The following is a 15,015-nucleotide window of genomic DNA, read 5'->3' as shown; positions in this document are numbered from 1 at the left end:
CCCTCTGTGTTATTCCTCCTTTTTTTTTTTTTTTTTTTTTACTTTTTTCTTGTTTTACTACACGTTTCATCCCCCATTAAATAAGGCAACATGGGTGGTTTTTGCTGCAGACTCATTGTGAGCTCTGCCCTTTAGTACTGTCTCTCTTTCTCGTGGAGTGAGATTCATTTCACGTGTTGATATCCGAGGCTCTTTGTCAATAGTGAGAAAAAGACATTTCTGGGAGGAAATTCATTTTTATGATGTGTAGCAGACATCTCTGTGCCTTTGGCCAGGTGAGTCATATCTTTAATGCCTATTTCCTTCCTAAATCCATAAGGCTGAGCTGGAGCTGTCTGCTGTTCTCAGTTTGTACAGTGCCTAGCACAACAACAATCCTTCAAGGTTACTGTTTCATCAGTCTCATGATAAACATGATTAATAACATTTCTGCTCAACAGCAGCGAGTAAAACATTAACTAGATCACTTTTTTTTTTCCCAAACATTTTGCAAACCCTTTAACCAACTGGTTCTTACAGTGGTTAGCTACTTTTCTCCCTACCTGGGCCACTGCAAAGAGATGAAATGATGAAAGATTCATAGGGCCACAGAGAGAGAGCAAAAGGAAGGTGCCAGACTATGCAGCTCAACAACTCTACTGCTTACAAGCCTCTGCTCCAGTACTATGAATACATTTTATGCAGTGATTCTTCCATGCAAAATGCATAATCTATTCCTGATGCTGAAAAACAAAACAAAGCAAAAGAAAACAAAACACACAGAATTGAGAAGAGTCACAGACAGTGAGCCAGGCTCCCCGTTGTTTATTCCCTCTCTCTGGGTTTCTGAAGTCTTCAGTCTTTTCTGCACAATGGCTTCAACATTGGGCAGAAGTTCTATGAAGTTCTCTCAAAAGAGAACTCCCTTTCCCATCTGATCTCAGGCCATGTCCTAGGATGTTGAGCTGTGGGTTTGAATCCCTTCAGGCTGTCCTGGGCCTCCCTTCCTGGATGAGGTTCTTGAGGTCCAAAAAATAAGGTGTTGTTTCTATTTTACCTGGCACAGTTAGGTGGCACTGACTTTAGGGCTTAAGTGCTTTTCTGACCTTGGTACCTAAATCCTGCCCAAATCCCAGCTGAATGCAGCAGTCAGTTCTTTATATCTTCCAAGCATTGTATAACAATAGCAAATTAGGGTAGCATAAACAATAACATAAGGAGGAAAAGAAAAAATATCCTATTTTAATGATCAGGACAAAAACAAAAGCAAAAACAAAGGGGGAAAATCAAAGTGATTGCCCAGTGCTGTGCTGTGCTGTGCCATGAAGATATGTCCCCCATTTTCCCAGTCCCTTCTAGCTTTCAAACTCATGCGTGCTTGTCTGGGGCACACATTTGCTGTCATAATCCATCTGTTCTCTAACAATTTGCATATGATTATACATGTAAGTCACTCAAAAGTTAGCAACATAGAGGTGAAGTACTTTGTAAGTCCAATAAACACCCTGTGCCCCTAACATTCTCCACAGCTCTTCATGGTAGTGCTCCTAGGAATTGCTGACACTGTGTGGTGACAACAGAACAACTGCCCCTCCTGCCCTGCTCTACCCTGACAAAGATTATGTTTAGGTTCAAAGAATGACAAAACTAAAGGAGGAAACACTTTTGTAGTAGTACCTGACACAACAGTACAAGCTGGAGATGGGGAGTGACCAACTCAGAAAGTGGGTTAACAAAAAAAGATCTGGGAGTCCTGGTGAAAATCACTTTGAACTTCAACCAGAAGTCTTCATGTCATTTGTATGATATTTACTATAGGCTTTTCTTCAGCTGAGATAAGTTTGTTGCACACTGGAGGAGTACATCGAAGTGTTTATAAAATTCTAGGTGGACTAAGTTGATGCTTGTATTAAATTGATGAAGGATGGACAATGCACTCTTATGGCATGCAGCCATAAGAAGTGGATTGATATTCTGTGGATGCTTCATTATTTTTACACTTGCAGGCTGCAGGGCATCAGGTTTAAAGCACATTTATTATTGATTACCAGATTCATGATTCATTTTTTAAAATTATTTTCATGAGTAGGTACAGAATCTATCCAACATACTAATGAAATCAGAAGGTTCACATACTTGGAAGCAAAATAGATTTTATTTTATTATTATTTTTTTTAAATGGAATGCAATTGAGAGCTAACTTTCATTGTCTTTGTTATGGATACTCACTACTAATTCCATGAACAAAATTACAGAACTGAATAAACTCCATATGGAAGTTATCACCAATGGATCAGATACAGTTCAGAATAACCTTCTTTTGTGGAAAAACAAAACAAAAAACAAAACAAAACAAAACAAAAAACATCAACCAGAAAGAATGAAAGAAACTGCTGCCCAAATCCCTCCTGCAAAGTTTTTGTGAAAAGCTATGTAAAAAATGCAATTATGTAGGCACTTTTCTGTCGCCATAAAGTTCACTGGAGTCATTTTAGAATATGCATCCTGAATAAAGGTTTCAGACCCCTGGCACAATCCTACCCAGGCTTCCTATTTCTCTGTGCTCTGTCTGTTTGTATGTTTTCCATTAGATCTGTATCAGAATTTTGCTTCAAGAAAGTTCTAAGCAGTATTAAGGTAATTCACTTTTTTTCCCTTCAAAATAATTTAACAAACTGCCAAAAAAAGTGTTCAGAAAGGCTGAGAGGCAAGATTTAATCTTGTTTGAATTATTTTATGCCCAGGGAAATTTCCACTGTTTCTTATCCTCCAAAAATACTCTTTGAATAACTTCTGAGGATTTATTCAAGGCTCTTTAAAGTGGGATCAATCCTGCACAGAAAACTGAACTATAAAAAGTTGTCTCCATCCCCACCCTTCTTTTCAGCTTTGTTAAATGTGCAAGTTCTCCATGTGACAAATTAGTTCAGGAACTAGCAAGAGAACCATTTCAGAGCTTCTTCAAAACTGTCACCATTTGTTCTAAAAATAAGGCACTTTCATGTGGCAGAATTGTATTAGCTTCCATTCACAGATAAAGGGGTTATGAATGGGCTTAGTAAATGCATCAGTGTTACTGCTGTTGTGGTGAGAAGCTTGCCACGGGACAGACAATATTTACTTTATGTGCACTGAGCATACTGGTGTTTTCTGTGCACAGTCCCTCATTGACTAAGCCCAGAACATAAAGGGATTCATTTTATAGGACACATAATCTGAGGTCATAATGAAGACATTTCATAGTAAAGAACTGTTAAGCCTAAATTCACTCAATGTCCATCAGATATGTAAGACCACAGATAACTGGGGCTATGTTGAAGCTTTGTGATAAAATAGCAAATTTGCAAAATTCTAGTGTGTTTTGGGCTTGCTCTAGTTAGCATTTGGCCACATAACTCACAGCAGACAGTGCTTTGTTAGTACATGACCAAAGCCAATTTACAGGGTAAAATGTTTATCACATGCAATTACCCCTTGGAACAAGAATTCCAGCCACAAATTGGAAGATCTAACATCTTTCCATGTAATTAACGACTTATACATATTATTTCAGTGCAAGCTGTAATTAATATCCCGAATTAAGCAGTGTTTAGATATGTATTACATGCAAGTGAGCTAGCTGATAATCCGATTAGTTAAGCAGTGGTTTTCCTCTGTGGTTTGCAGATCACTGAAGATCAAGGGACTACTTCTAAAGAATTTGGACAGGACAGCTGTGGGAGCATCTCACGTTACACCAACCTGACACAATCCCCAGCAGTCACCTAAACAGCCTGCAAGACTGTCCCCACTGCCAGCTCCACTGCCTGCCAGGGGGCACAGGCAGACAAGAAACTGGGGAGCAGCAGGGCAGGTCAATCCTGCTCACTTTCCCAACTAGAAAGCAAATTGTTCCTTTTCTGCTGGGTGCCTTTTCCAATGGAAATGCGGACTAGATCCACTCCAAGAAAACAACGGCAAATGGCGCAAGAGAAAGAAGGTGGGAGGTGGTTAGGCTGCTTTAAGAAAGTCTGTAGGTACTGAAAATGAGATGTAATTAATGTGAAACTGCACCCATGCTACTCTCAATATTCCCTACAGAAGACTCAGCACTGTCAATGGAAAACTTTGAGGTTCTACAAAAAAAAAAAAAGACTTGAAAACTTGAGCCTTCTCTTGTCACAGAACGTATGTAGTATTTATATATATATACATGTATAAATATATAATAAAGAGAACTAGTATTAGTCGTATAATATAACTAGAATAATTTTATTACAGTGATGAAAAAATGCTATTTATCCCTTCAAAATGCTATTTATCCCTTCAACTGCCAAAAAAGCCACTAGGTCTTAACATCTCCTTGGTGGGGTCCCTTTATTTTACTTGAACACATGCTTGATTTGCAGCAGCAACGTCCTCCGAAGTAATCTAGTGCTGCAGAAACTGGAGGTCCATTGGGGACTCCACAGCCTGAAAGAGGGTACATTCCAAGGAAGTCTTATCCCAGATCAGCGAATAGCACCAACCGTGATGTGTGCACTGCAAAGAAGAAGGGATGATGCCATAGGCCCAACTACAAGCTTCCCACCCTCCACAAAATTTAATGTAAGAGTTCTAAGATCATATATACACCAAAAGACAAATAAAATGGTTCTAGGGCTTTGCAAGGTCTTGTTTAAACTATTAGAAGTCCCCAACTGCTGGCATGCTGGATAGTTAAAATATTAAATTATTATTTCATCATGAAATCTCTGTGAGACCACTTATCCTAATGCACTGCGAATTGTGAATACTTGAAGTGAGAGTCTGAAAACACACCTCTGTTTGAGATTCAAGCTTTCATTTCTGTACTATGAAATCTTGGGTGTTTGTGCTCACGATAGAGAGATGGGTGGAAATGCTTATCCACTTACGTTTTGGGGCACTATAGACCCCATTTGGATAGGGTGAAGTTTAGCAGTCAATAGTTTATCACTTCTAGAAAATTTCAAGCTCTTAGGCCTACTTTTGTACCCATAGGAAAAGCACAGTGGTTTGGGTGAAAACTTAAAAAGCTCATTCGGGTGAAAACCTAAAAGCTCATTTGCCACAGAAGTGAGCTCCAGGTTAGGATGAGGTCAAGGAGGTTGAGTTGCATTCTTTTTCATATATAAAAACATGATAAAATGGAGATTGTCACCCTTTGCTTTGATTTCTCTGTTTCATGCTGAATCTGGGTCACTGTGATGCTATAGGAGAGCAATGCTGTGCATGGCTGAATAAGAGATGTGTTTGTGAACAACTTTGCCACAGATTTAAGCACAGGGAGAAAGGAAGGATCAAACATGGGAAAGTCAGGATTACAGTGCAGATGCTCTGGTGAGAAGTCTGTTGGGCCTCTCTTTTCCTCCCACACATGACAAATTTCTCACTTTGTTCTCTGGACACTGAATGACCCCTCAACTTTTTGCTTTTTAACATGTTCTTATTAGGGGTACTACTCTCCTCTGAAGTCCAATTTGTACTTATACACTGTGGCAACAAAATATATCCCATGGGAGCCCTGGAAGCTCTGGTTCAATGCTGTTGAAAGCACATAGGTCTTAGCTGTCATTCACAGAAAGAGTATTTTTCACTATAACTTACTCCAGCTCCCAGGCTTCCTTTCGTGGCCATCAGAGTCACTTAGAGACCCTTTACATGACCAAAGTAATGCAAAAAATCTTCTGCATAAATAATTACGAGCTGCTGTTTCCTCACTATCTCTCCATACATTTCCAAATGACACCTCGTGCAAGCTCACTTTCTGGAGAAGACTGGGATATGTTCTCATTGAGCATGAGGTGGACGTAATGCTCACACCACAACAAATCTCCCTCTGTAGTGCAGAAAGCAGGCTGTTATGTGATAATCTATTTTCAGGTTAATTTAACTAACGTGACCAACATCACAGAGCAGAGAAAATATATACAGGGCACACGAAGGATTTTTCTGTTGGTTTTGATGTACTTGTGTTACCAGTGACCCAGTAGCTGTGATAGTGTTTCAGCTACATTTTTCATTTCTTATAACTTGCTATAAAAAACTTGTGCATGCAGCTAAGTACTTTGTTGTTGATCCACGCCATCTTACTTTTAAAAAAGTTGGATCCTTTAGGTTTGTCATTAGATATCTGAAGAGATAACACATTTCCAAGGAGCAGAGTTGGTGGCCTACCTTGGATTATAGCAATTAATTGAAGATATTTTTTGATAACCATTAGAGACTTGTTCTGCTTTCTCCGTGCCCATCCTAAAATATGACATTCTGAAAACACCACTGCAAATCACATAAATGTACCAGACGTGCTGCTATATATTGAAAATGTGATGTGATTTAAGTGGGTGGGCCTCCTATACTTCTGAAACTGAGATCTTGCTGCTGCTGTTCCTTGAGGCTCACAGGATGAATACAATAAAAATCATTGTTAACACAATAAACTGAATACAATAAATTAAATACAATAAATAAATCATTGTTAATACAATAAAAATCATAGCTGTTCACTGTGAAGTGGCATTTGAAGTGTGTTCAGACTGTTTCTACCTTCCTGTATCCACTAAAAGTCAGTTACTCATGAAAAGAAAGTTTTCACGATGAGTACTCATTAAATCCGGTATTTCTGTATTTCTGAAACTATAAATATAATATTAGCTTGTGCCTATGAATAATCTGTGTTCTTTTATAACTGAAGTTGCACTTCTCCTCTCCTTGGAGTCTCCCCTCTCCCTTCTTCTTCCTTTCCCCCTCTGCATGCTGAGCTGAGCTGGGTGAGCTCCCCGGTGACATTACGGTGTCACAGTGATGTCACCCATCGCTGCCCCTGCTCTCTCACATCCTTGCTGTGACACGCCTGGATTTATGATAGCCGTGTCTTGACCTACATCACAAAGTCTGCTGGGAGTCCTTTGAATAGCCCATGGCAGTGCTCTTATCATTACATTTCTATGCAGAAGATGACTCATGAGAGCAGGGAAGCCAATATTTAAAACCTGTTGTTGCAGTGAAGCTGGACCTCGACAGCAGTGAAAGTCCTACCCAAACTGGTATTCTTCATCAGCTGGATATTCTCTCGGTAGCAAGGGCAAAACACCATAGTGATGCACAGCTTATGTACTAGCAGCCCAGTATCCCTGTGTCCTCTGCAAAGATCATTTTATAGAGGCTCTGAATCCTTTCTGGGCCATGAATGTTCAAGGATCACTGTTTCACAAATGCATTTCACAGCAGTGGCAAAAAGTTTGGTACTGAAGAATCACACTGTTTACTTAAGAAATCACTCACTGATCCCTTTTTATCTCAAGTATTAGCTCTTCAAAATTGAATTTCCACAAAGAATATACCACATGCCAAATTGGTCTGATCTGGGATTTTTTTAGGGATTACAGTTTCAGGCTACCCACACTATCTAACAAACTTTTCTACATTAATCATAAAAACAACCCTTCTCATGGGCAAATCTATCCATCCCCCATGCACTGGAGCCTGATGATGCCCTGCAGTGAGAAAAGGGCAAGAAAACAGCAGTCAGTAGGGTGAGAAAAGTGCTTTGCTTCTCCAACTCATCACAAAAAGAACAGCAGCTATGTTAGGAAATTGTCATAGGGGATCTAGCCATAGAAAATGAAAAAAATATCTGAGAAAACATCAACAACCAAACCAAACCAAACCGAACCGAACCGAACCGAACCAAATGAAACCAACCAAACACAACAACAACAACAATCAACAACAACAGCAAAAACAATCACCAAGCCCAATAAGCACAAGCCTGAAAATAATGGGAAAACAAGCCACTGGTTTTAATAAGCTTTGAATACCATGGGGCATGGATAATATACTCATTTCCTGGCTTCTGAGACCATGTATGTTAAAAATCATAGAACAGTATTGTGAATCAGCTTGTACGCTTCTGAAATTAAACTTTTAATTTTGGAAATATCTATAAACTCCATAGGTGTTACAAAAAATAGTATGTTTATTATCCTTGATAACATAATCTTGACTTACTTCAGTCTGCTCACAAATGTTGTTATACTTTTTACACAGTCTTTATTAAATGATTGCAAAAAGCTCAAGTCAGTTAAAATGACATTTACTGACAGTGGCTGCAGAAAGCCTACTTCCTGCATAACTCTGCGTGTAGCAGGGGTGTGAATAGTCAGCCTGTAAAAGTCTGGGGAGAGGCTGGGAGTGAAAAACCTAACTACATCATTTACTAGAAAAAGTTAATATTTTGCACACTGAGATGTGACTGTGCTCAGCAGCTGTCTTTGTTTTGGCTGGGATAGAGTTGTTTTTCTTCACAGGGTCTCGTATGATGTAGTGTCTTGGATTTTTGATGAAAATAGTGGTGATAACACACCAATGTTTCAGTCATTGCAGAGCAGTACTCTCACAGACCAAGGACTGTTCAGCTCCTGGTGCTGCCCTGCCAGCGAGGTACCTGGGGGTGCACAGGAACTGGGAGGGGACACAGCCAGGAGCTGGCCCAGACTGGCCAAAGGGACATCCCATGCCATGTGGCGTTGTGCTCACCAATAACAGCTGGGGTAAAGAAGGAGGAAGGTGGGGATGTTGGGAGTGATGGCATTTTTCTTCCCAAGGAACCATTACACACGATGAGCTCTGCTTTCCTGGACGTGGCTGAACACCTGCCTGCTGATGGGAATAGCAAATGAATTCCTAGGTTTGCTTTGATTGCGTGCACAGCTTTTGCTTTACCTACTGATGCACCTGTATTTCAACCCAGGAGTTTTCACACTTTTCCCTTTCTGATTTTCTCCCCCATCCTACTGGAGAGAGCCAGTGAGCAGCTGTGTGGTGCTGAGCTGCCTGCCGGGTTAAACCACAGCAGCAGCCTACACAATTGTTACCCAGAACCTTAAGCACAGGAAGAGCAATAAAACAGCCAGATGTGCTGGAGAGTGCCAGTCTTTTAAAGAGCTGCCCAGAAATGTATCTGTAGGGTGTTCGGATGAACTTCTCCCAAAGTATCCTGGTTAACATCATCTGAAGACATACAGGTTCAAATGAAGCATGACCCAAACAGAAATGTACTTCATTTAAATATGAAAAATCAACCATTATTTCCTTCCTTCCAGTGTGTCAGATTGAAAGATTTTCTCTGCTATCCTTGGAAAGAAGCCCACAAAATTCTCCAAAAAGAATGTTCTTGATAATAATCCATATTTAATGAAACTGCACGGTGGTTATATAACCAATGCTGATTTCAGAAAGAACCTAATTTAGACTTCATAAAGTACACAGTGCTTGTGTTGGAAAAGCTTGAACATGTTTTACTAAGTCTGAACAGATAGCGTTATTGGCAAGAGATAAATGCTTCAAACAATTTGGTGCTAAGATTTCAAGTCTCTGCAGAAAAAAAAAAAAGGAAATGTACTGAGAAAAATACTGAGCAAAATTAATCTTGGCTGCAATTTCACTTCTTCTGATAGTGCTGAACAGTGGAATCATTCCATCTTTTAATTACTCAATTCTGTGCATTTGTTTCAGACAGTAAATCAGTTGATTTAGATCAATAGTGGACTCATCTTGTAAAAGGACAAGCCGTACCAGATAAGCCACAAAGATAAGCTTTTTATTGCATGCAACTAATGTTCTGCAGAGGGGGGCTAAACCCTCACCAGCCACGGAGAGAGCAGGCTAGGAATTTAGAAAGAAGAATACAAGAAAACGTCAATATACAATTGCAAATATTTTGTGATACACTGCATAGAAAAATTGTTGTTGGCTATAAGCAAGTGCTTCAGATGCAGTGCATGGGGTCTGCTCCTTCATTACATTTTGGAAATGAACTTTGCTTGTTCCAGATGCCTGGCTGGCTGCAGAACTCCTTTTAGAGGCTTGCTGGTCAGATGAATATCTGTAAGAGATCCAGAATTTCTCATTTGTGGAGCTCTCTGTAATTAATGCAAATAAGGGTCACACTGTGTGCAGTCAGATATGTGGCTGGATGAGTTGTATCTAGGTCTAGGAAAGACTTTTAATGAACACAGGACCAGTTGATGGGATTGGCCTAACTTTATTGATGCCAGTTAGTAAACTTCCATCTAAAAGTGTTGGTTTTGACTCAAGCATGCAAACCACCCCAGTTTAAACTGCCCTGATTTAGTAGGCCAACTTAAGAGGTGACTATGATATGAAGCTGTGAAATACACATAGGCTGCAAATCTAAATTTGGTCTCCTAACCAAATGAAAAACAACCACATTAGAGAAATTCCAGTATGTGTCTCTCTCACCTGGCAAAAAAACTTGGCTAAGAATTAGGATGGAGACAACCAAGCAGGGTTTGGCAGGATTTGTACATGTGTGTGGATTTTGGCTGAGTTGAGGAAAATACACAGAAAGCAATCTGTGTACACTCACAATGAAAAGTATGTTGTAATGGCACTGGGGAAATAAGACAGCAGGCACTGCTGCAGCCTGTTACATGCCAAAACTGCAATGAGATCAGGGCACTCATCTTTTGGCTTTTACGGGCACAGAGATTATACAGATGATGTGCACGCAGTGCAAGCCACACAACAGCAAATCAAAGCTAAGTGGAGCAAGAATGGTGTTGTGGGCAGGCAAGAAAGCAAGAGCAGACGTGGTGGAGTTTCCTTTCATCAAAGATATGCAGCTACAGTCTGTGTCAGCCTGACACATATGGATCTCCTGTTTCTTTTCTGTGTGTGTGTGTATTTTTGTTGTTGTTGTTATTGTTTTTGTTTTTCCAGGAGTTAAGCTCTCATAAGGCTGCATTACACCTGATTCCTTCCACTATCTCTACCACAGGACAGTCAGGGAACTCTTGCAGTTGAGTGGCTGCCACCAGTACTACTAATGTCAATTCAACATACCTGGAGGCTTTGTTAAGGTCCAGAATATCATCTTGAAACACAGAATACCAAAAGGGCACGATAAAAAGCTCAACATTGTTTAGATAGTGAGAAAGACTGAGAAATGGCTTGACCATATTGTGTAACACTTTTAATGGAAGAAAATGCCAAGAAGCAGTGAAAAATAGAGTAAAAGCAACCCGCTCGTCTCCTTAATGCTTAAGGACAAGAACAAATAATTTTACTTTATGGTATTTGTTCCTGGAATGCCAAGGCACTGTCATCATCTTCTGGAAGCAAGGCCTTGTCTGTGCTGCAAGGCTTTGTGTTATGCTTTCAGGTTTTGTCTGAATACAGACATTCATATGTAAATATGTGAGTTACTAGCTTGAACAATATCCATATACTGTCATGATGGTGTTACTTTTCATTTTATTTAATAAAAGTATTATTAAGTAGAAAAATAATTTGGTTTTATTAGGAATAAGTAATAAAAAGATAAAATGTTAATTTTAACAAATCTGTTAATCCTGTGAGCATTAGTATCATTTTGTCTAACTATACAAACTTGCCATAATCAAAAGTATAGCCCCTCCCCAAAATATATTTCAAAGCAGCTTCCAGACAGTGCCTGGAAAATCACTGTGCAAGTGAACTGCATGAAGCGAGGATTTTTGCAGGTTGCTATTGTACTTTTGGGTCACTCATATGTGTTGCTCTATAGGGACAGGAAGACTCTGCACACGTATAATAGGGAAATATTGTTGGTTCTTAGTGCCTTCTTAGTTACAGAGCAACAAGTTCCTCCAGCGATACACCGTGTTTTTTACTACATTTTTAATGAACAATGACATAATTTGCAATTGTCCTGGACAGACTTAGGATGACATTTATATTGAAATGGAAAAGACAAAAAAAAAAAAAGGGCCTCAAAAGAGCTGGAGAAAATGCCTTACAGTAAAAGACAGAAAGGAATCAAATGATTCAGTTTATCAGAAAGAAGTAGTTATACATGAATGAGGGGAGTCTTTAATTTAGCAGCAAAAGCATAAGAATCAATGTCTCAAAACTGAGACTAGACAAATGCAGATTTCTAAATTGGGATGTAGGCAAAATCTAATTGTGTAAGGCCAAAAATATGAATCTTCTGCATCCCCTTCAGCATTTGCACACTAAGCTTCCTGCTGAGTCTGAAGGTTTCCCACTTGGCAGTGATCTTTGGCTGCCAGATGCCTAGCAAACGTGAGAGTTAGCTGTGGGTACACAAGCAGCAGAATGAATCTACTGACCCGAAAGGTTGCTGAAAGGTAAGGTCTTAACTTTTACTTACTCCCCTGAAAGGGAGGGTGTCTTCTAGACACATGATGGTCTTTTCCACCCCATACATTTCTCAGACCTGTCTGTCAAAAAATCTAATCCATTTATCCAGCTGGAAATTATCCAGGGTGTTTTCATGGATCATTGGGTTGAGCAGTTCACGGGCTGACCAATGACTCTGGGATTGGCCATGAAGTGCACAGTGGGAGCAGGTGATCTTCTGCCTCTCGGTGGTGATCATCTGGTAACCTGCCTCCTGAAACCATGAGCACTAATTGCATCCCCTGGCCAAGCAGGATTCACATTCACATCCGTCTCCTGTGCAAACAAGCCTCATAAACACACAGCTACGGAGGAGGGAGGCAGGAGGATCCTCCTAATGAAGCTTGGCTGCTGTTCTTCAGGAGCCATGGGGCCTGGAGGAGAGCAGGCCTTAGGGAGTCTCCTTGTGCAGCCTCCAGGCCCAGGGGGATGCCAGAAGCTTGGGTCCCTCCCTCCAGATAGGTTATGATATACTTTGGACACTGAAGTTATAAAACCGCAAACCACTTTAGGGGTAGAGAAAGGAACCCAAAACCCCTTCCTGAGGTAAGAGCTATAATTACTGGGCTGCCAAATCATGCTCCTTCTCGTTTGCTCTGCTTCTGGCCCCAGGTCTCAGCTGAACACGAAAGCTACAGTATCAGGATTTCCTATCAGAGAGAAATTTCAGGCCTGTTAAACTAAGGGGCTGCATGCCTCAGCTTATCATTACCAGCGGTGCAGCTACAGTGACTATAAAGCTGCTTGGACACATCTAAACCAGCTTCAGATGTGCTCATGCAGATGCTGGTAGCGGCCCTCCTGCCAGTGCAGCGCTTAGGGCAAGCTGATTTGTCTTGCTGAGACAATACTGCACCCCTCAGACAGGCTCCCTGCACACTGTGGATAGTTCTCACGTTTCTCCAAGACCCTTCCACACCAGCCTTACATCTTCCTGCTTCGTCTTTCAGCCCTCCACCTTCATGCTAGGGGCCAAGTGCCCTCAACCTCTCTGTGCCATCCTCCTCCTCCTCTTTGATGGGGTTTCTGTGTGCTGAGGGGTCTCTGTGTTTTCTCATACCCTTTTTTTTCCCTGACATTTGAGGCCTGAGATGTGTGACCTGTTTCTCTCCATGCCAGACTCCCCGTTCTTCCTCCTTTTTCCTCACTACAGAATATTTTCCTTCCTTCTTTCTGAAGTAAACATTTTTCCAAGTATCAACATCTTAGTCTGCACTGGGAGGATAAATAGAGACACAATGTGCAAGATGTGGACTTATTACCCTAGAAGATGGTTCTTCTTTCTTCTCACATTCCTATACATCCACAGATGTGTTGTGACTCTGCTTAAAAAGTTCTCCTTCCAGTTTTCAGGATTCTTTCTTCCTTCTAAATTTCTTCAGAAGCAATGTGCATTCTACACATTATTGCCTATCATTTTCCTTCAAACATTGGATTACTCAGACGCTGCCTGCAAGAGTTACATGTATCACAAACAAAAATAGGTAGATGAAAAATGCCACCCCCCTGAGCTCTTGAAATTTGCTGTGTATGTCTGGAGAGTTTCTATCTGCTACATTGAGCAGGAAGAGAAGAGGTTTTGCTCATCGGACTGCATCCAGAAAGGGTGTCTAGGCATTGGGAAGAGTTCCATGGTGCTTGCTCCTGCTCTGCTCCAGTGCCATCATCCACAGCCAAGGAGCAACCTGCAATCTGTTTTACTTGCTCTATTAGCATATTCCCTCTCCTGGCACCAGAGATTATTGTTCTGCTTTCCATTGTCACTCCCCCTTTTTGAAACAGAATCTCAAAGGTAGCAATATTTTATATAAAATAGGTTGTTTTTTTTTTTTTTTTTACACTGAATACTTTTTGAAACCAAAGTTATCTGCCAGAATGCAACACATTGGAGGTACACTTTTACTGTGACTGAAACAAAAACTTGGATCTAAGGATATTGGCAGGAATTATTTAGGCTTACTTTTTATTTTCATTCTTCCTATTTATCTCATACTTCCCTTTAATCTTTTGTTAAATCTGTTAACATGCACCGAAGGCTATTTGTACAGAAGCCTTCTTGAAAATCATGCCTGTCTTGGGGTTTTTTACTGGAGGCAATGATAATAAAAACAAGACATGAAAACGCTGAGAGAGAATCTTTTCAAAGTGGGAGGGAAGCATATTTCCTGGGTATTTTCTGAAGTGTTCCAGCATACATGACTATTTATTTCAATGTAAACAACAAAAAAAAAAGCCAATCTTCCTTGTGAAGAATGCAGAATCATCCTTAATTAATTAAACTCCTACTGTGAGCTCATAAATGTCAGGATGTTGAATTGCTGTATGGTAACGGAGACTGATTACTGTTATTATTTATTCCAGGGGAGTAAAGTAAGGTTTCTGAAATCCACAGCAGCAGCAAGTTAAAATCGTGGTGGAAAGCAACCATACTCAATGTGAAGTGCAATGTTAACGGCCACCTTTAAGCACAGTGGATATGATAGGGCTGTGTAAGACCTGCATTCCCAGGGCACACAGCTGTGAAGGTGAGAGGCAGAGTCCACAGAAGCAGAAGGGCCGCAGTCCATTTCCATATCACAGCCACAGGCTGCCCACAGGAAGATGCCCTGCACAGCAGTTTGGGACACGGGTCAGGACTGCTTCACCCAAAGCCACTGCACTCAGGAAGAAAAAAAAAAAAAACAACAACAAACAACTGATCTAGTGGGTGGCATCCCTGCCCAATGGCAGGGGTGTTGGAACTCAACAATCTTTAAGGTCCCTTCTAACCCTAACCATCCTATGATTCTAAGACAGTATTTTCTCCTAATAGTGTGTATGAGAGGGAAGGCA

Source organism: Aythya fuligula, chromosome 1 (assembly GCF_009819795.1).
Source record: "Aythya fuligula isolate bAytFul2 chromosome 1, bAytFul2.pri, whole genome shotgun sequence".
NCBI classification, from domain to species: domain Eukaryota; kingdom Metazoa; phylum Chordata; class Aves; order Anseriformes; family Anatidae; genus Aythya; species Aythya fuligula.
This window is presented reverse-complemented; position numbering follows the sequence as displayed.